The sequence below is a fragment of the Marmota monax genome, unplaced genomic scaffold (genome assembly GCF_021218885.2).
Source record: "Marmota monax isolate L192 unplaced genomic scaffold, Marmota_monax_Labrador192_F-V1.1 WCK01_AAM20220418_F8-fsc00004, whole genome shotgun sequence".
NCBI classification, from domain to species: Eukaryota; Metazoa; Chordata; class Mammalia; order Rodentia; family Sciuridae; genus Marmota; species Marmota monax.
This window is the reverse complement of record NW_026692881.1, coordinates 32,753,196-32,774,812: the sequence shown is the minus strand read 5'-3', so window position 1 is coordinate 32,774,812 and position 21,617 is coordinate 32,753,196. Positions and strand designations below refer to the sequence as shown.

The 21,617-nt window shown below is 52.5% G+C and overlaps 1 protein-coding gene across 2 annotated transcripts in view; it reads right to left on the bottom strand.

Moving 5' to 3' along the window:
- Grk5 (G protein-coupled receptor kinase 5) overlaps positions 1–21,617 on the bottom strand; it is a 189,829-nt gene that overhangs the window by 85,573 nt on the left and 82,639 nt on the right. The window lies entirely within an intron of this gene.

Here is a 21,617-nt window from a genome sequence, read left to right as displayed (position 1 = left end):
GGCTGCCTCTGGTGACCTAATTGTTGCAACTCTGTGCTCCAGTTAAACACCGAGTACAGGTCTGAAGGAACAAGAAGACCAGGAGCTTGTGGAGGCCACTCCAGAAGTGAGTCCCTGTTCAGAGGAGACTTTTCCCTCTCCACTCTCTGCCTTTCCCTTCTACAGTCCCAGCAGGAAGCAGCCCAATCTTTCAGAAGCACTTTGAGGTGCTCTTAAAGTGGGCAGCCTCCCCCATAACCAGGGCTGGCCAGAGATGCAAGGACAGGCTGTGAGCTTCCAGAAAAGCTCTTCAGGGTGGCCAGCTCGTGGACAGCACTGTGCATGGGCCCTCTTCCGTCTTTTTTCTTCTTTCTACTTTCTTGAAATAAGAATATGATGGCAAGATGACCAGAAAATGTCCAGTGGCGCAGAGAGAGGGGCCCGGGACCCTGATGACACAGAAACTCAAGCCTTCATTGACTGGAGGGAAAAAATGCAGAAGTCACTCTACCTCTTGCCATGCAGCCAATAAGCATGGGAGCCTGACCCATGGCCTTTCTGCCTGACCCAGTCTTCCCTTGCTACAGCCTACCACTCAGTAAGGCCTCCTGCCCTATGAAGCTTTCCTGGATTACACCCTAGAGAGGCAATAAGCACTTTATTTGATCCAATGCCATATAGCACAGTGAGTAAGCGTTAAGGATCAGGAATCAAGCTGAGCGGGGTTCCAATCCAAGTTCTCACACTTAGCTAGTCATGTGACTTTGGACAAATCATTTCACCTCTGTGAGCTGTCAGTGGGATGGGAACACTACCATCACCCAGGAAGTCCTGAGGGCTGGATGATAATACCAGCCAAACCCTGGCACACCAGCAATGCACAATATACCTGAATTGACTTTTCCAAGCATTCACCATTCCTGAGCCATTTTTACCAAAATCTGCCCCTGTGGTGGTTACTCTATCACATTACAGTCATGTGCTGCATAACGACACTTCAGTCAATGACAGATCACACACACCACCATGGTCCCTTAAGATCACATCACCCTACTGACGTAGTGGCCATCTTAATTCATATAATTACACTATATAAGTGTTTGCACAATGATGAATCAGCTAATGATCCAGGACTTATCCTGTCATTAAGCAACTCGTGGTGGGTTGACGTCATATTTTTCTCTTTTACAGCACTGGGGGTGAAACCGAGGGCCATGTGCGTGCTAGGCAAGTGTTCTGCCACTGAGCCGCATCCCCAGCCTGATACTTTCCTTTTCCTTTAACTTGGGTTTTAATTGACTCCCCCTCCCACCTTTTTTCAACTAAGTCTTTCTAAGCGATAATACATGGGGATTACACTGCAGTCACTGTGTCCTTTTTTGACATACAGTAAAATAAATGCATAACACAGTCTCACCGTGTGTTACCCCAAATCAACTCACACGGAGAGGCATGGCTGCCTCCTGAGCGGTTCTGTTGAACACATTTAGGAACGAAATGCATTATCACTGCTCCCTTTCAGCCGGGCTCCCTGAGGGTGGGATCGGGCTGCACTTGTCCCCGTGAGTAGCCCAGCATGGGAAACAAAGAAGGCACCCATTATATATTTGTCTAATCACCAAACAGAGTTCTCTCCCGTATCAGAGACCTGGACGGAGGACCCAGCCAAATTCCATTCCAGCACATTCCGAGGGCTGTCCAAATTCTTCTGCTGTACTGGGTGTATGTCCTATCAAACATCACACCCTGGAAGTGGACTGTCAGCAGAGAAGTCCATGATCGTTTCCACAGACACTGCCATGAAATGCAAATGGCTTTTCCTAGGACAGGAGTTGATCAATCCTGGCGTCCTGGCAGGACCTGGACAGGCCACTGAAGCATGACAGGGCCTTCACAGAAAAATGGTTCTTTTCTCAGCTGGACAAAGAAAACCTTTAAAAGGTGTTTTGCACCACCTGGACAGCTGAGAACGTTCTTGGGAAATATTTCCATCAGGGAGCCTGGTCCTTACGCAAAGAGGTGGTGACATTCTGAAAACAGCAGGGCCCAAATAAAATGTGAGCTGTGACAAGGACGCTGCAGGGCTCAGCTTCTGTGTCAGAGACACTTTTGAGCGATGGAAAAGTTCCGATGGAAAACAGTGCACTTGGCCTGTTAAGAACTAACCACGTAAAATGTTTTTTGGCATTTATTAAATGTTTTATTTGGCAAATTCACACCAACTCAGACTGGAAGGTAACTCTCTTCTGCCACCACCTCACCTTCCCGTGGTCAAATGCCAGGCTGAAAAAATGAGACAGGTGGTGGCAGCAGCTGCTTGGGACCAGATACTCAAAGATCAACCTGCAAATGGGCCAGAGCTGGAGGAGCCCAGTGAAGATGGTGTCCAGCTAAGGGCGGGAGCCCATCCTGCAGGAAGGGGCCACAACCTCCAGCCCTGTTGGATTTGTGTCCTTGCCCCAGCATGGGGCAGGCCATGTGGGGGTCACCACTGTGTAATCCCTGAGGTGTACCAGTGAGGTGTTGAGGGCCAGTCATACCCTTAAATAGGCAACTGAGGCCACTTTTCAGAGCCTCATGTGTAAAGTGAGAATGAAAATTACCATCCCACCTGCAGGACTATTGGGGAAACAGGAGCTTGGGAAAAACATGGCTGCCAGCCAAGACCTCAGAAAGGCCTGTCACCAGGACTGCAGAGAGGCAGGCCTAACGCCCACCTCTTCTAACTATCTCTGGACGAGTCCCACACCCTTGTGCACCAGACTCCCTGGGGTATGACTTACTATGTACAGGTGAGGAACTACCTCCTAGAGGCCAAAGACTTGCGCAAGGCCGTCCAACGTCAATGGAAGAGCAAAGAACTAGCCCCAGGCCTGACTTAAAAGCCACTAACTTCCTTCCAGAGTCTGACCACAGCTGCCCAACACCTTTAGCTGCCATCCTCCCTGTCTGCCTCTCTGTAGCATCTAAAGTGATCTGCAGGCAAGGCTCTGCCCACCGGCTCCTCCCTGCCTTCCTTGGTGCCTGCTGCAATACCTCCGTCCCTGTCCCTCTTCTCCCTCTGGCCCCAAGCCACACGCTCTGCACACAGCAAGTGACCGGTGTTGAGACTCTCCACCTACAGCTCATGGTCCCTAATTCTTCTTTATGACAGCTGGGGTATGGGACCAGGGGGAGGACAGCGGAGGACGAGGGGAGATTGCTCCATCCTCATCTCTTGCCAGTGTCTTAAAAAAAAAAAAATGTGTTGCCGTGGTGGTTGAGGGAGGGAGCAGAGCTGCTCAGCGTTCCCTTTATACCTGTCTATCAAATCTCCTTCTGGGGCCAAGGTTATTTATGCCTTTGCTGCACAGACGATCCCTGGTCACTTATCTCTCCCAGGGATGGAGAAGACAAGCAAAGCCATAGCAGCAAGGGTCTGTCACCGGAACCCTCACTCAGGACATCTAATTCCCTCCAGGGCACTGCTCAGGCCTGTCCAGCTAAGCCTTCAGCCAATCTCTCTGGAATGAGGAGCTGCCCAGCAGTGCGCACCTGCAGAGCTGGCCCCCGAGGCAGGGTGTTCTATAGCCAATCCCCAGGGGCACGGGGCTGGTAGCCCAGCCCTCCACAGCCTGGGTCAGGGCCCACCTGGCAGTGCCCAGCATGCTGGCTATCAGAAGCCACTCTGTGCCTCTGTTCCTGGAAGTCAGCAGGGCAGATGCTAATTTGCCCATTCTCCAGAGAGGACAAAGCTCAGCCACACCTGCTTCCCCCGCCAGGCAGGGCACGCTTTCTCCCCTGCAATTCTAACATAGATTTATTTATTGCTTGATTACTTCCCAAAAGGATCCACAGCATCTCCCCATAAAAGCACATGTTCAATTATTCTAGAAAGACACCAAACAGGAAGTAAGTGGCAAAGAGAGAGGGGAGGGCGAAATACTCTCCACAGGATAGCCACAGAGAGGGCTCTGCCACCGGCCCTGAGCTGGGCTCAGGCTGCCAGCAGGTTGAACAAAGAGGGAGCAGGTGGGTGGCCAGCAGAGCAGCACCTGCTCCAAGCCTGGTCTCAGGCACATCATTAAACACAACAAGTACCTACTGTGTGCAGGCACCACGCACTGTGCTGGACCCCCTGGGGCACTGAGACCCAGCCCTGTGCTCGAGGGAAGACCGGCAGGGTGAGGACAACCACAGTGCAGAGAGAATGCACAGCACAGGATGTCTCTCCCTCATGGAGGGAGGAAGGATGGACACTGAAGCAGAAAGGGACAAGTGACAGTGGCCCCAGGGTGGCATCTGCCTGGCTGCACCCGTCTACGCTGCCTTGTCATCTCTGCCTTCCAACAAAGGTTCTAGTCCCAGAGAAAGCCCTTCCCTGATGCAGACTGCCAGGCCTACTTGCCCAGAAGGGGTCACCTCCAAGGCAGGATGTGAGAACACCTAGCTCACAGCCCAGGACTCTCATGAAGCCTCCCTTCCTCCCTGCTGGTCCCGACTCAGGCCTGTCATTTCTCCTGTTATCTGCAGAGGTGGGGAGACCCAAGACAGTCAGCACGTGCCTTCAGGATGGTCTAATGATGGACATGCGTGCACACACACATGCAAACAGGCCTATGCTCACGCTGACATGCCCACGAGGCACAGGCAAAGGCAGATCACGAAGGCCAGGCTGGGGACAACTTGTGTCCCCTCAATAAGAGAGAAGGCTGCAGACTTTTCTAGAAGGCTAGGAAATAGCAGAGAGCACAAACATGGTCTCCACTCAGAGGAGCCAGTTGCCCACTGTACTCAGCCCTAGAGACTGAGCAGACAATCAAATGGTTTGCACACCTTGCTGCTGAGGTGGAGAGAATAAACCACAGACAGCAATCAGTCCAGTCTCCAAAGATCACCTTCCTTCCTCTCCTAGGAGACAAACTCTAGCCAAGTCCCCATCCAGGCCTAAGGGGAGGCCTGGCTAGCTCTGTCTATGGAGGGACTATTGCTGAGGAAAGTACCAAGAGAAGCCAGCTGTCTGGCCTCCACCAGGCCTGGGGATCAGATCAGCAGGGAGGACCCCCAGGCCCTGTGTGGTCTTCCTCCAAGGCCTAGGAGCTGACCAACTCTCTTTGATAGTGTTCAAAAGGTCATCAAGGTGGAAGAAGGCACCCCAGCCTGATTCTTCGGGCCACATGTCTCTCAGAGATACCTCAGGCCATCCCAGGGAGCAGCCGGCTCCGTCATCCTTGCACAGGCCTGAGGCTCAACAAAAGTGTGACAGGGTAGGCGGCTGCTTGACCGTGGATGCTGATCTCTGCAAACCTGGCCCTGGGGTCTTCTTCGCTGTCCCAGTAAATGATAAAATCTGACCTGGAGATCATGGTCAGTAAAGAACTGAATGTTAAAAGCCTGTAGACCCTAGAGGTGTGGGCGGGGGAGCTTCCACCAGTCCAGGGAGGGCTGCCCCGGGCTGCTCTGCAGGCTCCCGAGAACCCTTATTGCTCCTTCTACAGTGATTGTCCACCACGGTCCCTGCCTCTCCTTCCTCTCGGATGCCCCAGCAGGCTCATGGTTCTGTGCACATTCTCTGAGCTCCTGCAGAGACGCAGGCATACAGAGGTGGAGAAGCACCCACACGGGGGAACCCAGACACCTAAAGCCTAGTCCTACTCCCACCGCGACAGCCCATGGCCAGAGTGTGGTGGCAGGTGTGGAGAGCTCTGGCCTGGGCAGGGGGATGAGGGCTGGGAGGTTATTTTGGGCAGGGGTCCACTGACATTGGAGGGAGGACTTCACCAGCCAGAGGACCAAGGACAGCAGAAGCCAGAGGCAGGAAGAAGACCCACTCAGCCTGCTCAGCACAGGCCAGCGCTCCCCAAGTGCTGCATCTCAGCTCCTGTTGACAAGTGAGCAGTTTGGTCCCCACTTTGGGTGCGGGTGGGGGACCAGTGCTGACAGGAGCTGTGGCCTGCCTCTCTGTGGTATGTGAACTGCGGCTGGTTGTGTGACCTTGGGCAAGGAACTCCACTGAGACAAACTCCAATTTCCTTATTTGTAAAACAAACCTAAAAACGATGCCTCCCTCCGAGGGTTATGGAGTGGGTCCAGAGAGATCATCCAAAGTGCTTGGCAGAGTGTCTGGCACATAAAAAAGAAGTTGACCCATAAGAGCTCCCATCATTTTCATGTTTGTTCTGTATCTGCAACTCTGAGAAGTCAAGCAGATTACCCAAAGTCACAAAGCTCCTGAATGGAAGAGCAGGAATCTGGCACTCGATGTGAAAACCCTGCTGTTAGCTGCCACTCTGGTGGGCTGGCCCAAGGGCATGGCAAGCCCTTGGCAGGGTGGAGTGGGGGACAGCAAGGGAACCATAGGCAACAGACAGATCGTTTCTATCTGCTGGAGCCTCAACCTGGACATCTTCTGAAAAGTCAAGACCTTTCTGAGTACTAAGGAATGCGAGACGGGAAAGGAAGAAAGGAAAAGGAAAGCAGCTACAAGCAGAGGACCAGAAAACGAGGTGGACCCAAAGCACTGGGGATGGAAACTCTCGAGCTTCTTCCTGGCAAGGCTGGTGAAGCCATCATGGGAATCAGGGACCCAAGGGTGGGGCGCAGGCAGGAGACGGGAGGTAAGCAAGCTAAGAACTACTCCTTTCATGCTAAAGCCAAATGAGGGCAAAGGGTGGCAGGACACCTGTTGACCGGCAGCCCCAAGGAAGGGGTCTCGTGGCTGGCTGCCAGCACCAGGAGGTGGGGGAGGGGTCCTGGGGGCACAGCACGCTTACACCCAGACCAGTCACCTGGGCCTCTGAGAACCACCCCCCGAGTCCCGCCCGCAACACACCTGCGCCTACCCCACAGGCGCCCAAAGAGATGGCCAATGTGACATTCATGCCCATCTGCCACCTGTCCAAGGGCCCTGCAGGGGGAGCAGGGGGAGAGGACAGACAGCAGGGGAGTGAGAAGCCATTCTGAAAAGAATGGAGAAGGGACAGGTGAGCCCTGGGAACAGCTGAGGCTTCTCACAGGTGGTGCTGGAAGCATCCGGTGACCCAGCGTCACAGAGAGGACCCTTCCTTGGCCTGACCTGCAGGTGAGAGCAACCCCAGCCGCTCCTGCCTCACCGTGGCACTTGGCTCAACAGAGTGGGGGCCGTTTAGGGTACATTCCAGGTTTGGATTCCCGAGAAACACCATCTCTCTCTCCCTGAAAACTGGGGGTCAGTAATAAATAACAGAAAGGAATAGACCTCATGTCGCCCTGAAAGACCACCTGCTCTGTCCACAGCCTCCCTTTGTCTCTCCTCTAACCCTGAAGAGGGCTTCAGGAGCGCTCAGAGATGAACATTCAATGGCTCCCTACTGCTCAGGAAAAAGACCTGACCTTTCCGGCTGGAGGCACAAATGGCTCCCCTGGTTCCACTCTGACCTTCTGCCTCATGGCTTTTCTCCACCAGAGAAGTGCATACGTCACCTCCCACACCACTGTCATCTCCATGGCCAACAGGGAGGAAACTCATAGGCAGCACAGCCTTGCCTCGGGCCCTGGTTTGAACCAAGGCTGTCTCTGCCTGAGCTCTAAGGCTTTCTTAGTGTTGTTATATTATTTGGTACCAGGAACTGAACAAACGCACTTCACCATTGAGCTACACCCGAGCCCTACTTATTTATCTAAATATTGAGACAGAGTCTTACTAAGTTGCCTAGGCTGGCCTCAACCTCCTGCCTCAGCCTCCTGTCACTGGGTGCCCATGCCACTTCTCCCGGTAAAGCTCTGGAACTGAAAAATTTACGGATCTCTCTGAGTCTCTTCGTTCTGGTCCTTAAAACAGGGGCAGGGACATGGCACCTGACCCCCAGGGCTTTCCAGTGGTCTGATGAGGTGCATCTATCCCAGCCCACTCAGCAAGTGCCCAGGAAATGCTGGTTGGGTGACGCTGACAGTGCAGATTCTGCTGACCCCAGGGGTCCTCTCTTCCTCTCATCTGTTCAACTGACACTTTGCACCCCACACAGGTGCTCTGCCCCCTCTCCACGCCTCTCCCAGGCCTGTGTCTGTCAGTGGCCCTCCTTTCCCTGGCTCTCTCCCAGTGTCCTCTGGGCTTTCCGCCGTCTTTCTAACCTGGTCAGCTTCCTGGGATACCCCTAGGGACCCTCTGCAGAACCCTGTGCATAGTACAAGCTGAGAATGGGCCTGCGGATGGGGTTTGGTTGTCACTTCCCAGGAAGAGGCCCTCCTGCCTGGAAGAGGTGAGATGAGGGCTTAGGGACACCATCTCTAATCTCCAAGTGTGCGGAGAGTTAGTGAAGAGAGATCCGAGGGACCACAATGGGGCTGAGGGAAGGCTGGTTACACCCAGGTTACATAAAGGCAATAACTAGGTGCAGTGGCACACGCCTGTAATCCCAGCAGCTCAGGAGGCTGAGACAGGAGGATCGCAAGTTGTGAGCCAGTCTCAGCAACTTAGCAAGGCCCGAAGCAATTTAGAGAGCCCTGTCTCAAAACAAAAAAGTAAAATGGGCTGGGGATGTGGCTTTAGTGGTAGAGCAATCCCAGGTTCAATCCCCAGCACCAAAAAATAAAATAAAGGCAACAAATATGGCCCAGCCCAGGCTGCCAAGAGCCTCTTCCGAAAGCCACCCCCACCACCTGGCAACGCTGGGGTCCTGGCACAGAGGAAGGGCTTAACAGATGAATGAACGAATCAAAGAGCAGATCCACTTAGCCAGCAGGACTTGGCGGCCACCAGCCAGGGGAGCCAAGAAGCAAAGCTGGGAGCTGAATGGCGCTGCTGACAGCGAGGACAAGCGGCAAAAGGAAGAGAAATGACCACAGCAGCGAGTGCTCACCACAAGCCGCGCCCCAGCCCCTTCCCAGGTGCTTCTTCGCGTAGTCTTTGCAACACTCTGATTTCACTGTGCAGGTAGGGAAGCTGAGGTTAGGGAAGTTGGGTCACTCGCCCAAAGCCACCAGGAAGGAAGGGAACGTGGCTCCAACCAGCCCCTCCCCTGTGAGCGCCTGTTTACTGCTGTGGCATCCCAACCTGACCGCGCTGGTTTGGTTCAGCAACTCAGCAGCTGAGTCTCGTCTACTTCCTGATGCATCAGACAGTGTCACCAGCTGCTCTGCTGGAGCAGGTCGTGCACATCCAATGACGACAAAGCCCTTCTCAGGTGCCCTGCTCTGCTCCAAGCTGGGCTCAGCCAAAGGCCCAGAGTGACATCACTCGGGAGCCCATCACTGCCCAGCCAGTGAGGCTGTCACCAAGCAGCTGTGCTGGCAGGGCTCACCCCTGCCTCAAACTCTCCCAGGCCTCCCCTTGAGGCCAGCTGGGGGCCCAGAAGGGGAGAGTAGAGTGGGGTCACTCTGGCAGCGGGCTGTGATTGAATATCTGTCCCCTCAACGATTTGTTCAGCGGCAACTTAGAACCGACACGGGATGGCTGATCTCAGTCCATGTTTCCAGGCCTTTCAAAAACAAGACCCATCGGCACTCAGTCTAGAACCGGGGAGGTGTATGTGTATGTGTTTCTTTCACCTCCAGCCGAGAGCGAAGATGCTGAGCAAGAAGGAACACAGGATGCTAACGGAATGGCGCCCAGGACACTTGTGCAGGGAACCACGCAGGCAGGCCCAGCTCTGCCCTCATGGAGCTCACGGGCAACAGAGGGCGGGGGGGGGCATCAGACCCCCACAGCAGGGTCAGCGCCAGCACAAGGGTCGGGAGGAAGCTGAGCAGGTGAGGTCACCAGGGAGGGCTTCCTGGAGGGGTGACCATAAGGCCCAAGGGAGAGTCAGGTACCAGGAAGTTAGAGAAGAGGGAACAGCCTGGCAGAGGGAGGAGCCAACAAAGGCCTGGAGGAAAGAACCAAGGAATACTGAGCCCGGGCGGAGGAAAGCTCCTGGAGCAGATGGTGGTGGGACCAGAGGGAAGGACCTCCCGGCATCTGTGTCCAAACTGAGAGGAGCTGGGAGCCCACACAGGAGCTTAGGCCAAGTTAGGGCAAAGGAAACAGCAGGGACACCCAGAGGGGCCGATCCAGGAGGTGAAGTGAGGGCTGAGCCACCTGGGTGTGTGGAGAGGCTGGGATTATGACTGTCACATGAGCAAGTGGCAGGGCAGAGGGAAGGGAGGCCCCAGGTCCCTGGGCAACTGGAGGACGCAGAGATTTTTCTCTAAGATCAGGATGAGCCAATTTAGGAAAAAAAAAAAAAAGTCACCAGGAAGACAGGAATTACTCCAACCACTGGTCCCACCTAGGGGTCACGGCACCCCAATTTGCAGAGAGCTTTGCAAAGCCCTTTCCACTAGTGACTCCTTTAACCACCTGACCACCCACTAAGGTAGGGAGTGCTGACTTCCTATTGCAAAATGAGGTTCCACGACTTTCTCAGGGCCTCGGGACCAAGAGGCTGGCACAAGAACCTAGGTCTTCTGCTGCCCAGTCCAGCAGGGAGTCTACCACCAAATGTTTCCATTTAAAATGACATCTGACTTCTGGGCAGGGAAACAGATGACATTCAAGCCTGAGCAATTCTCTTCCTATCAGCAGAACCAAAAACAAGAGGGCTACAGACCAAAATGTCATGATTGGTAACTGCATTGGCAATTTTTATTTTCCTCTTTTTAAATTCTGTTTTGGAAATCTTGTCCATGGATGTTTATTGTTTTTGTCATGAGAAAAAGAGCTAAAAGATCATTCAAAAAATGATTTAGCTGGGCACAGGGGAACATGCCTACAATCCCAGTGTCTCGGGAGGCTGAGGCAGGAGGATTGCCAAATTTGAAGCCAGCCTAGACAACATAGCTAAACTGTCTCAAAATAAAATAACCGGGGCTGGTTTTGTAGCTCAGGGGTAGTGCACTTGCCTAACATGTATGAGACCTCGTGTTCTATCCCCAGCACTGCAAAATAATAATAATAACTATTATTATTATTACTATCTTCAAAGATGAAACAAGTATAGCACAACTGAGAAACAGAAAATATTTTAAAAGCTGCGCTCCAGATGTCTCTGGATTGTACATTTGTTCCCTGCTACTGGACAGAGAGAGAGCTGAGCTGGAAGCTGAGAGGAACTCGTGCCCCCAGGAGCTCTTTAGGGGATCATTTGGTGGTGGTTATTTTTAGTTTTTAATTTCAAAAGTTCACATTGGCCCCAAGTATCCATCCACCATACTTTCTTCTGATTCTCCCTCCTGGGGCTAGCTCTGGGGTAGTCAGAACAAGGGGTGGTTAATTTGCTGGGGCTGACACTGAGGGACTGGAGTGGCTGCTTTGCCAGGCTCCATTGCCAAGGTATTGCTGAACAGACCGAGCCCTGGGAAATATCTGTAAATAGGGTCTGGGCTGAGACCATAAAAAGTGTTGTCCCAGTGTCTCTTTATGGGGCAGAACACTGTCATGCTCAGGCTGCTGCAGGTCGGCTGGCCCCTTGTGTTGGTTTGAGGTCCCCATTGCTACATAAATGAGCTTGTTTTTCTCGTTTCCAGTGAGGGCCCTAAAGCAGACAGAAAAGCCCTTCTCTTGCTTGCTGACTGCCCGGGATGGGGCTGGCCAGAAGGGCAGAGCCTGCTCACCAAATATCAACTGAAATTTCCTCCACCAACCCTGTGTCAGGCTAACGGTGTCCACAGCTAGACATGGAACATTCCAGAAGAGGCAACAGAAGCAGAGAGGGCACTGGAAAGAATGCTCAGGTGTAGCTAAACGCACTCGAGCCTTCCAAAAGACAGTGTGGGCTTTCTCACCCATGGGCTGTAGACTGAAATGCCACAAGGAAGTGCAAGATATTCATAATACCAACTGTAACAACCAAAAACCCAAGTAGTACAATATACACAAGTGATAGATGTGGAACCTATAAAAATCAGTTTACGCTGCACTCAGGGTAAGGCCTTATTTTCAAGATAGATTAAAGGAAAACTTCCCCCAAAGGAGATGAGCCACAGCGGGGGAGGGACTGAGTGCCTGAACCAATTCTGGGTTTGGGGCAACAGGTGAGTTTCCAATCATCAACTGGTGTGGTCACTCACCTGCAAAAGGGCTACCTGAGAGAATATGGACGCTTTTGTGTTTTGTTGACTGATGTAGCCCTGATACTTGATGCCCAATAAATATGTGTCAAATGGAAAAACATAAAATCATATTTTTTTAAAGAAAGAGACAGGGAGAGAGAGAGAGAGAGAGAGAGAGAGAGAGAGAGAGAGAGAATTTTTTTTAATATTTATTTTTTTAGTTATCGGCGGACACAACATCTTTATTTATTTATTTATTTTTTGTATGTGGTGCTGAGGATCGAACCCGGGCTGCACACATGCCAGGCGAGCGCGCTACCGCTTGAGCCACATCCCCAGCCCCATAAAATCATATTTATGAAGAGTTTTAATGATGAAAAATACACTTGATATCATGTTAAGAAAAAAGGTCAGAACCAGGCGTGATGGTGCACACTTGTAATCCCAGCAACTCGGGAGGAGGATTGCAAGTTCAAGGCCAGCCTCATCAAATTAGCAGGCCCTAAGCAGCTTAGCAAGACCCCATCTCAAAATAAAACATAAAAAGCGGGCTGGGAATGTGGCTCAGTGGTTAAGCATCCCTGCATTTAATGCCTGGTATCACAAAAGAAAAGAAAAGAAAAGATAAAAGGTCAGGAACAGGGCTGGGGTACAGCTCAGGTACTTAACAATCACAAGGCCCAGGTTCAAACCCCAGCACCAAAAATTGTGTGGGAAAGATAAGAAACAAAACTATATATAAGAAACAAAACGCTTACCGGGGAAAAGCTAGAAGAACGTATAGGAAAGTGTTAACTATGGCTGTACCTGAGAGGTGACTATGGGTGACCTTCATTGTTAAAATTTTCCATATGATTTTTAGCAAAGTAATTTGTTAATTGCTGACTTAGCAACAAAACGAGGGATTGGAAAAGTACTACGCAGCACGGCTGGCGAAACAATCAGTCCTCCCACAGACGTTCCTGTGCCTGTAGGAGGGAGAGGGTCCACCCTCAGCCCCAAAGCCAGGATCCTCTAGCCCCTGCCTGGACTCCATGGACCGTGGGGTAAGGTAGGCTATGGGTTCAGTTGTGTCCTGTCCCTAAAAAACAAGCAGCCAAGACCCCGGGTACCTCAGAATGTGCCCTTATTTGGAAATAGGGTCTTCATGGAGGTAATCATTTTAAAATGAGGCCATTGGGGCAGGCTCTAATCCAGTGAGACTGGTGTCCTTATAAAAAGGAAAACCTTGCCAACAGACCCACACAGGGAACACGCCATGTGAAGATCAGGCAGAGGTCAGGCTAAGCTAAGACAGCAGGCAAGCCCCAGAAGCTAGGAGAGAGGCTCAGAAGAGATGCTCCCTTGCAGCCTGAGAAGGAACCAACCCTGCCAACATCTTCATCCTGCACTTTTGGCGTCCAGAGCTATGAGTCAATAAATTCTGTCATTGAAGCCACTCGGTCTGTGGTTCTTAGTTACAGCAGCCCTGGCAAATTCATTCAGTGGGGAAAGGCCCGCCTGGACTCCGGCCACAAGGAGACCTTTGCAGTCACTTGTCTCTCAGGGACTCAGTTTACATATCAACACTGGGTTTCAAGTTTGGTTTTAGTTTTAGCCCCAGAATAAGATCTTACATAGAAGCCCAAATATAAAAGGTCAAAAAAAAAAAAAAAAAAAGATCAGGTGGAAGCCTGGCCCGGATCCCACCTCTCTGCAAAGCAGCCTCTGGAAACCACGCATCCAGATCATCTGAAAAACTCTCCAGCACCCCATTCTAAGAAGCATGAAGGAGAAACCCACAGGCAAGCGCCACTGGGCACCGAGCTCGGGCCCCCTCCAAGGGCTGCCACCAGCCACAGAGGTGAGGCTGACACCCATGGCACCAACCCCACAGGCCACCCTCTCCTCCCGAGAGCTCCAGCTGCAGACAGGTCACCTGATGTTCCAGCTCTGCCACATTTAAATTTATCCTGCACTCCAAGGCCAAGCAGATGCTGTGCCTTACCCAAGCAGGGTTAAGTGGCAGAACCACAGGAGTGACGCGCCCTTATCACCCCAAGGACGGCGATGACGTCCGCAGAGACTTGGTTTCCCTGACGATGAAACCAAGAGCTTGAATGCCAGCCTGGCAGCCTGCAGGGGACGAGGTCACGGAGACGTGAGAAGCTCTGACCGTCCCACGGGCCACAGACGCCTCAGGGGCACAGAGTCAACAAGGAGGAGAGAAACAGGGTCACCATTCTCTCTAACTACGGTGGAATCCAGTCTTTCTTCATTCCCTTTTTAATTACACAATAACACACCAATTCATTCTCCCTTTACAGAATTACCTTGCAGATGAAGCTCGGGTCCCTGTGGACCTCCACGGCTACCCAGGGCAACCAGGGTGAGGACTCTGGGCTGCAGCCTTCTAGGACATACACGTGTCCTTTCAAAGAAACCCTCTAGGCCAGGAGAGGGGTCTGGGCAGGAGGGGTGCTGTGGCGCTCTGGGACAAGCCATGTAGCTGGGGGGAAGGGGCAGGGCTGGGGCTGTAGGACTCAGGGTGGGCTTCCAGGAGGAGGAAGCTGGAGGTAGGTGCTGTAAGGAACAGAGATTCAGAAAACTCTGAGCAGCTGTCCCTACACTGCCACCCACTCCATGTCAGCACTAATGTCATGGCCCACTAATCACCCATAGCCAACTCAGCTTCCTTGGGGAGCTCTAAAGTCCTCTCCAAGTGTCCCTCAAACCACCACTGTGCTGACAATGACGGCAAGGACATCAGTGGCATGTGCCACTCCCAGCAGCTCTACCAGGTGGGTACTAGTGACTCCATTTTAGGTACAAAGAAACTGCCAGGGAATGGCCCAGAGAAACAACCCAGGGAAGTTGAATGACTTGCTCAAAGTCATAGCTGGGCACATCAGAGCCACCCTTTGACCTTGGCTTTGACCTTGATGATGACAACGGAAGATCCTTCTGTGAGGCCACACCACTTTTTGAGGGTGACCCATGATACAGCCCAGCACCCACACAATGCCCAGTGCATAGTAGGGGCTCGAGGACTGTCCACTGACTGACATTAGTGAACAAGAACTAAGGCAGCTCAAGGAAGTCTCGCGGTTCTGGGGGAAGTTGGAGGTTTTTTTCCATGTTGAGGCCCTACATTTTCCTCTAGGAATCCCCCACAACCAAGCGCTTCTGCTCCTGGGAAGAGTTAAGCTTTGACAAGCGACTCTCCCAGGAGACGGCTCAATCTCCCTGTCCCGCCCGCCCGTGAGGGCTGGGGCAGCATGGTGGCACACCAGGCTCAGCAGCCACTTCTGCAAACAGCCTCCTCCTAAACACTGCTCCTGCCGGGGGTAAGGAGGGACCTTGATTTATTACACAGCTTTTGGACAGTTCCTACAGAAATATTGCCAAACACTGGAATAATCAACTCTTTCACTCAAACCCCCTCCTACTTTTTTTTTTTTAAGCGAAAGAATAAAGTACGCAATGAGTCTGAGCTAAATAAATAAAAAGGCCACACTTTTGCCCAACAGGACTTTCTGCGTCACTGAGAAATATCTGCAGACCTCAACAATCTTTTATCTTCGTGATGACGTTTCCAGCCTTCCAAGCTTTGCACATTCTGAGAACTTCTTTGATTTGGGCCCCTAATGATCTTACATGAACAATTAGCCCATTAACTAATAATGTCATTACTTGATGTTTCGCCAGCAGACGAGCAGACATTGGAGGACGTCTCCCTCCTCTCAACAGTCTGTCTGCCCTCTGCCAGTTCTGTCTACAATCAGTCAGCTCATGTCTGGGGCTCACACTGGAAGCAGACCCAGGCAGCAAGGAACCTCTGTCTTAATACTGCCACTAACTACTGTTCTGGTTTCCAGACGGAGGAAGAGGAGGGAATGAGCACTTGATCCATCTACCCACCATCTGCCCGTCATCCATCCATCCATCCACACTGTGCCACAGTGAAGACTCTCAAGTGAGCAGGAAGTGTTCTAGGCCCCCAAGGAGCTCACAGAAAAATGCTCTGGGAGGCTGTGAGGGAAGCCACTTCCTCTGGGGAAGTTCTGATGGGTGCAGACCCTCACCACCATTCTTCAGCTTGGTGACCTGTTCTTCACCATCATAGAACATTCTCAATCCGTCATCACATGGCCATCCCAGTCAATCTCCTGAACTCAGCCATGATTGAGTTCCAGGGGGGCAGGAATCAGCTGTTTCTCCATGAGCTGCACATAGTAGGTTCCCAATAAACATTTGTTGAATAAACAAGCAGCACAAACTTACAAGATACAGTAAAGAGAGAAAGAGACTCACAGGAATGTCGACCCTTGGAGCCTGCAGTGAGTCCCTCTGCTTTGGGCACTGGCTGGGGCTCATGCCCCAAATGTTTATGAGTCAATAAACTCCAGCTGGTGGGAAGCTGGTGCTAGGACCCAGGAACTGGACTGTCCTGGGCAGTCACCCTGCTCCAGGAGCCTGTTCACTCACTTCTGAAATAGACACGATGTTCATTTCCTTGAGTTGAGGATTCTGTGCAAACGTAACACGACAGCAGCTCTGGGGAACCTGGCCGGCCAGGAGCCCCTCGCTGGCCTCCCCGCTTAGTGCCTAGGAGACTGTGGCTGGGGTCTTGGGGTTGAGCTGAGCCTGCTCATCTCTGTATACTTTCTACGCTGCCTCCCGAAGCTAAACTCTCATTCCTTTAAGTAACTGGGCTAAGGTTAAATTTAGATACAGCAAACACATGTCATAAACTTTTTAAAAAGAGCCCGAATTTCAAACATTTCACCTCCTTCAATCCTTCATTCACTTAATGTTTGATGAGCCCTATTATGTGCCAGACACTGTTTGGGGAGTGAACCAGGCAAGACGCAGTCACTTTTAACATGGAACAACCAGTCCAGTGGAGGAGACAGAAAATACACAAGTAAATGACTAATAAAAGATGATGACTTCACACGGAGGTATGGGGAGAGAACATTAAATAAACAGCACCGTGTGGAAGAACGCAAGAGGGGGGCGAAGGCTTCTCTTGGAGGTGAAATTTGGGCTGATTCCTAAAAGCGCCCTGAAAAAAAAGTGTGGGGAGAACATTCCAGGTGGAGGGGAGAGCAGGTGCCACAGCTCCCGCCTGAAGACAAGCTGTACACAAAGGCGTACAGCCGAGAGAGGGAGGAGGAAGCCCGGGGCGGGGGGGGGGGGGGGGGGGGGGCTCGGGCAGGGTAGGGAGAAGAATGTCAGGCCAGATTTGCAGGGAGAGACTTGGCCTTCTTTCCACCAACCTCTGACTAAAACCCAGCACTGCCTGCCATCATGAATGTCGACAAGGGCCCACACAATGCTAGCAGTGCCTGGGGCTCGTCTCCAGCACAAATGACACTCCTCTTAGAGTTGTGGCAGATATATGAAAGTATCACTTATGCTCATCCCAAATTCTAAATTACAATAGCTATTAGACTAGCTATTAGATCTTGTTATTTAAAGTATTAACAAAGAAGCACATACATTTCTATATTAAACATTTTAAAAGTATTTAATAACTGCATTTGAAAAGAACTGGTTTCCTTGGTAACCCCCTGTGGTCCCTTTCATATGTAAAAGCCTTGTTCTGAGAAGGGGTCCATGGACTTCACCCACAGCCAAAGTGCTTGCTACCCACAGAAAAGAGTTGGAGGTTTACCCCAAGTAGGATAGGTTTTGGCAGGAAAATGATTCACAGGGCGGTTTTCAGTTTTTCAAAATCACCCCATTGCTGGGCAGAGCAGCCCGTGCTTCCCAGGGCAGCGCCAAGGCAGGCCAGGTCATGGCTTCAATGGAGGGGCCAGCATCCCAGGGTCCGCGTGGGCTCTGTCCTTCCCTCTGATCCTGAGCCTTCCCACTGCACCACCCTACTATCCTCTGGCCCCGAGGGGCCCTGGAGCCTCAGCACAAAGCCTGCCCTGGGACATCCAGCCAAAGCGCTGTAGAGCAGCGTGTGTGTCCACAAGAAAACAAATGCAGTGTCTGCCACTGTTTGGTTTGTGTATTGGTCTAGAGGAGAAATGAGATTTTGATTTAAGAAGGCTTCCAGCAGGACCCCAGCAGAGGCTGTACAAACACCACTGCAACTGCCCGCAAACAGGCGGCAAGCCCGAGCCCCGGCCCAGCCCACAGGCTGCAGCCCCTGGTCTGTGTCAGCCTCCTGTTTTCCTGGGCTTCTCTTCATACTGCACACACACACACACACACACACACACACTTCTTTCAAAACTCTTCAGAAAACAAAAGCATCACTCCCATCTGGCAGTACACCATTCTCACACCTGCCTGGGGTCCTGGGCCCTGCCAAGAGCCCCGTTTAAGGGCCTAGAATGGGGCTGGGGCCAAAGGGTGAAGCCCATGCACAGTCCAATCCTGTACTCCCAGGTCTCCTTCCAGCAAGGAGGGTATCAGTAGAAGAGGGACATTTGGGTGCTCCTGGGGCAATGCCTGGAAGCCCCTGGGGAGGAGGGAGCAGGGAGGGTACCTGAGCATCTGGTGGCAGTGCAGGCCGGGCAGAGCACAGCCTGTGAGGCCCCTTCACCTCAAGGCAGAAGAGCAGTGTCTCAGGAGGCAAGTGGAGGGGAAGCAGAGCCAGGTCCTCGAATCTGGAACTAGGCTGCCTAGTGACAGACTGTCTGTATCCTCCCCAAAACTGAGGTGGTGAAGCCAAGTTCCCTGTGATGGTGTGGGGAGGCAGCTCAGTCCCCAGGGTGGAGCCCTCTGGAATGGGATTAGTGCCCTGGTAAGAAGAGCCCTGACGGAGCTGCTTCCTCTCGTTTGATGACACAAGGATACTGTGATGCTGTCTGCAGGCCAGGAAGCAGCCTTGATCTTGGATTGCAGGCCTTCGGAACTAGGGAGTAAACACCTGTGTCAAAGCCTCCCGGCCAGTATGACTGGTTACTGCAGCCAGAGCTCAGACAGAGATTGAGAAGAAAGTCTGGAAGTGCGCATCCTGCTGCTGGTACGAGGTGAAACGGCAGCTCTGGAGTGGCCCCTGTGCTCAGCTGCCCCTTCCAGGGCCTCTGGCTACAGAAAACTGTCCGGGTCTTTTTTGGTGGGCGGGGGGTGGTTTTGAGTTTCTCTGATTCCCAGGCAGGGACATAGGGAGTAAGAAAGAAAACCCAAGAAACTCAAAGTCCCTAGCCAGTCTGCCTTCTTTCCACCTCAGGAGTCTTCTTATGTCTGTTTTACACACAATGTCCAGGGTTTCAACTGCCCTTAGCAAGAGGGATAGGGAACAATATATCCACTTCCTCTTGTCTGGAACGGAAGCCCTTTAGTTCATATTTTTGTTTTATATTTTTTTTATTATCATTATTTTTAGTTGTAGATGGACACAATATCTTTATTTTATTTATTTATTTTTACGTGGTGCTGAGGATCGAATCCAGTGCCTCATCCTTGCTAGGTAAGTGTTCTACCGCTGAGCCACACCCCCAGCCCTTGTTTTTATATTTTTAAGACACGCGTGAAATAAATATAGTACAATATTAAGATTTCTTTAATCTGGATGTACTCTCCCATCCGAAGCCCTTCCTGAGCCGAGATCACTCACTCCTCTTCTTCTCTCCTTCACTCATTTGTCCAGCTGACGTCTCTCACACCCCTTCTGTAAGCCAAGTGCCAACTACACGGCCATGAACTTCAAAGATCCAGCCCCTTCCTGAAGAGCCACTCACACTGTGGGACGAACAGATGTGAGACAGTAGCCCAGGGAGGTGGTCTAGCAGGAGCAGCCTGGAGGCTCTGGGCGACTCTGACCATGGCTAGTTTTCATTCAGGGCCAGGGGGACTTCTCTGAGGAAGTGGCCTTCAGAGCCTGTTATGCCCTCGTGACAGCTACTTGCAGACACCCCCCAGGCAAATGACTTCCAAGGGTGGACTTGGCAGGCCAGGCCCCTCCCAGGTGGGCTTGGCCCCGCCCCGTTGTTCTGCCTCTCTGTAATCCCCCCCTTTGGGGAACCTTTCTCCATATTAAGCTCTCTCCTCTGGCTCAACACATGGGATGGTCTCAGGGCAACACTTGGTCCTAAGGAGGAATGTAAGATGCCCCCGGGGCCCATAGTGAATGGGGAGTGAATGACATCCTTCCATCAGAAGAAAGCTAGGATCTGTCTCCAGAAGAGGCATCTGGCAGCCAGCAGGCTCACCCAGGAGGAAGGTGACCGAAAAGCCTCGGACCACCCACAGGAGGGCCTTTCTGCCCTCAGGAGTGTGTGGTGACCATGGCAGCTGAGGTCCCCACCCCAGCCCACCTCTGGGCCCAGTCTCTCCAGGCCTAAATCAGAGTGACAAAGAATGAAATGATCTCTAGGGGGGTAATGGCCAGTCACCAGAGGCGCTCTCCCCATGACTCTCTGAAGGCCACTTGTGAGTCCTGGGTAGTCCTGGATGGTAGTCTACCTGGCCACTCGCGAGTCCTACCCTGGGCTCTGCCAGCCCCAGGAGAGCAGCCCCTCCTCTCTCCCCCGGGCCCGTTGATTCTCAAGTGTGAACATGGGTGTCCGGGGCCACAACTCAAAAGGGGCCAAGCAAGGCAGTAGCTGCTGGGAACTGCAGAACTGAGAAGAGCAAGTCATGGTCCCATCTGGTCCCCTCTACTGTGCTCACACTCATTATGTCACCTACAGCTAGGCAGACAAAGCCCAATGGACTAATATCCTGTCCCGGGACCAGGAGAGAGGGCGGGATTGAGCCCAAGTCTGCTGGATCCAGAGCTGCAATTCCTTAGGCCAGCTCCACTCTTGGCTCCAAGGACCATGGAGATTCTGACCTTAGGGAGGGGTTAAGGACGGCAGGTGCGTTTCAGGGAGCTACCCCATCCTGCAGCACCTACCCTGCTTCCCCACTCACATCTGCCTTTTTGTCTCATAAATGCCAATCAAGTGAGCCCCTCCCCTACACTGGACACTGTAGGCTATCCAGTCCCCGGTGGGCCTGAGTATTGTAAAACATGTGCACATGTACGTGACCTCTGACACTCACAAGCAGTTGAGGGGCCTTCCTGTAGCAAGGGAGGTGCCCACCCCAGGGCATACTGGGGAGGAGGGCCAGGTCCGACCAGAACAAAGGACCAGCCTCCTCATGCCCACCCATAGAAGCCCTCACCCAGTCACCCTGGCCTCTTGCCTACAGCCATGTCCTCAGCGGGGTCACTTGGTGTGTTGGCTGTGCCAGTCCCCACAGGAGATGAGCTCCTGCCCTTGTTGGAGTGGCTACATGGTGCTGAAGAGAAAAGGCAGGGCTGTGTCGGTGGGCAGCAGCTCCGTGGTGGGCATCACCATCTCCAGCAAGAGAGGAGGAGAGCCCAGAGCCAGGGCTGTTCCCCGAGGGCAGGGTGCACAGGCTCCGGGGAGGAAGAGAGGAAAAGCTCTATGTGGGGCTCAGAGACAGGTGGCCCCCCCACTGCCCTCCCCTGAGCTGTGCACCTTGGGCCAGTGACAGAGCCACTCTGCACCTCGGTCTCCCCATCTGAGTAAAGTAATAGCAGCTGCCGCCAAGGGTGACTGGGAAGTGGTCACTGCAAAGAGTCAGTGACTGCTGGCTGCATCTTTATGCCCGTTAGCAAAGACGTTGGCCTCAAGGGCCTCCCTGGACAGACCACATTGCATTACCAGAGTCGCCTCTGACTCACTGCACAGTGGCCTGGA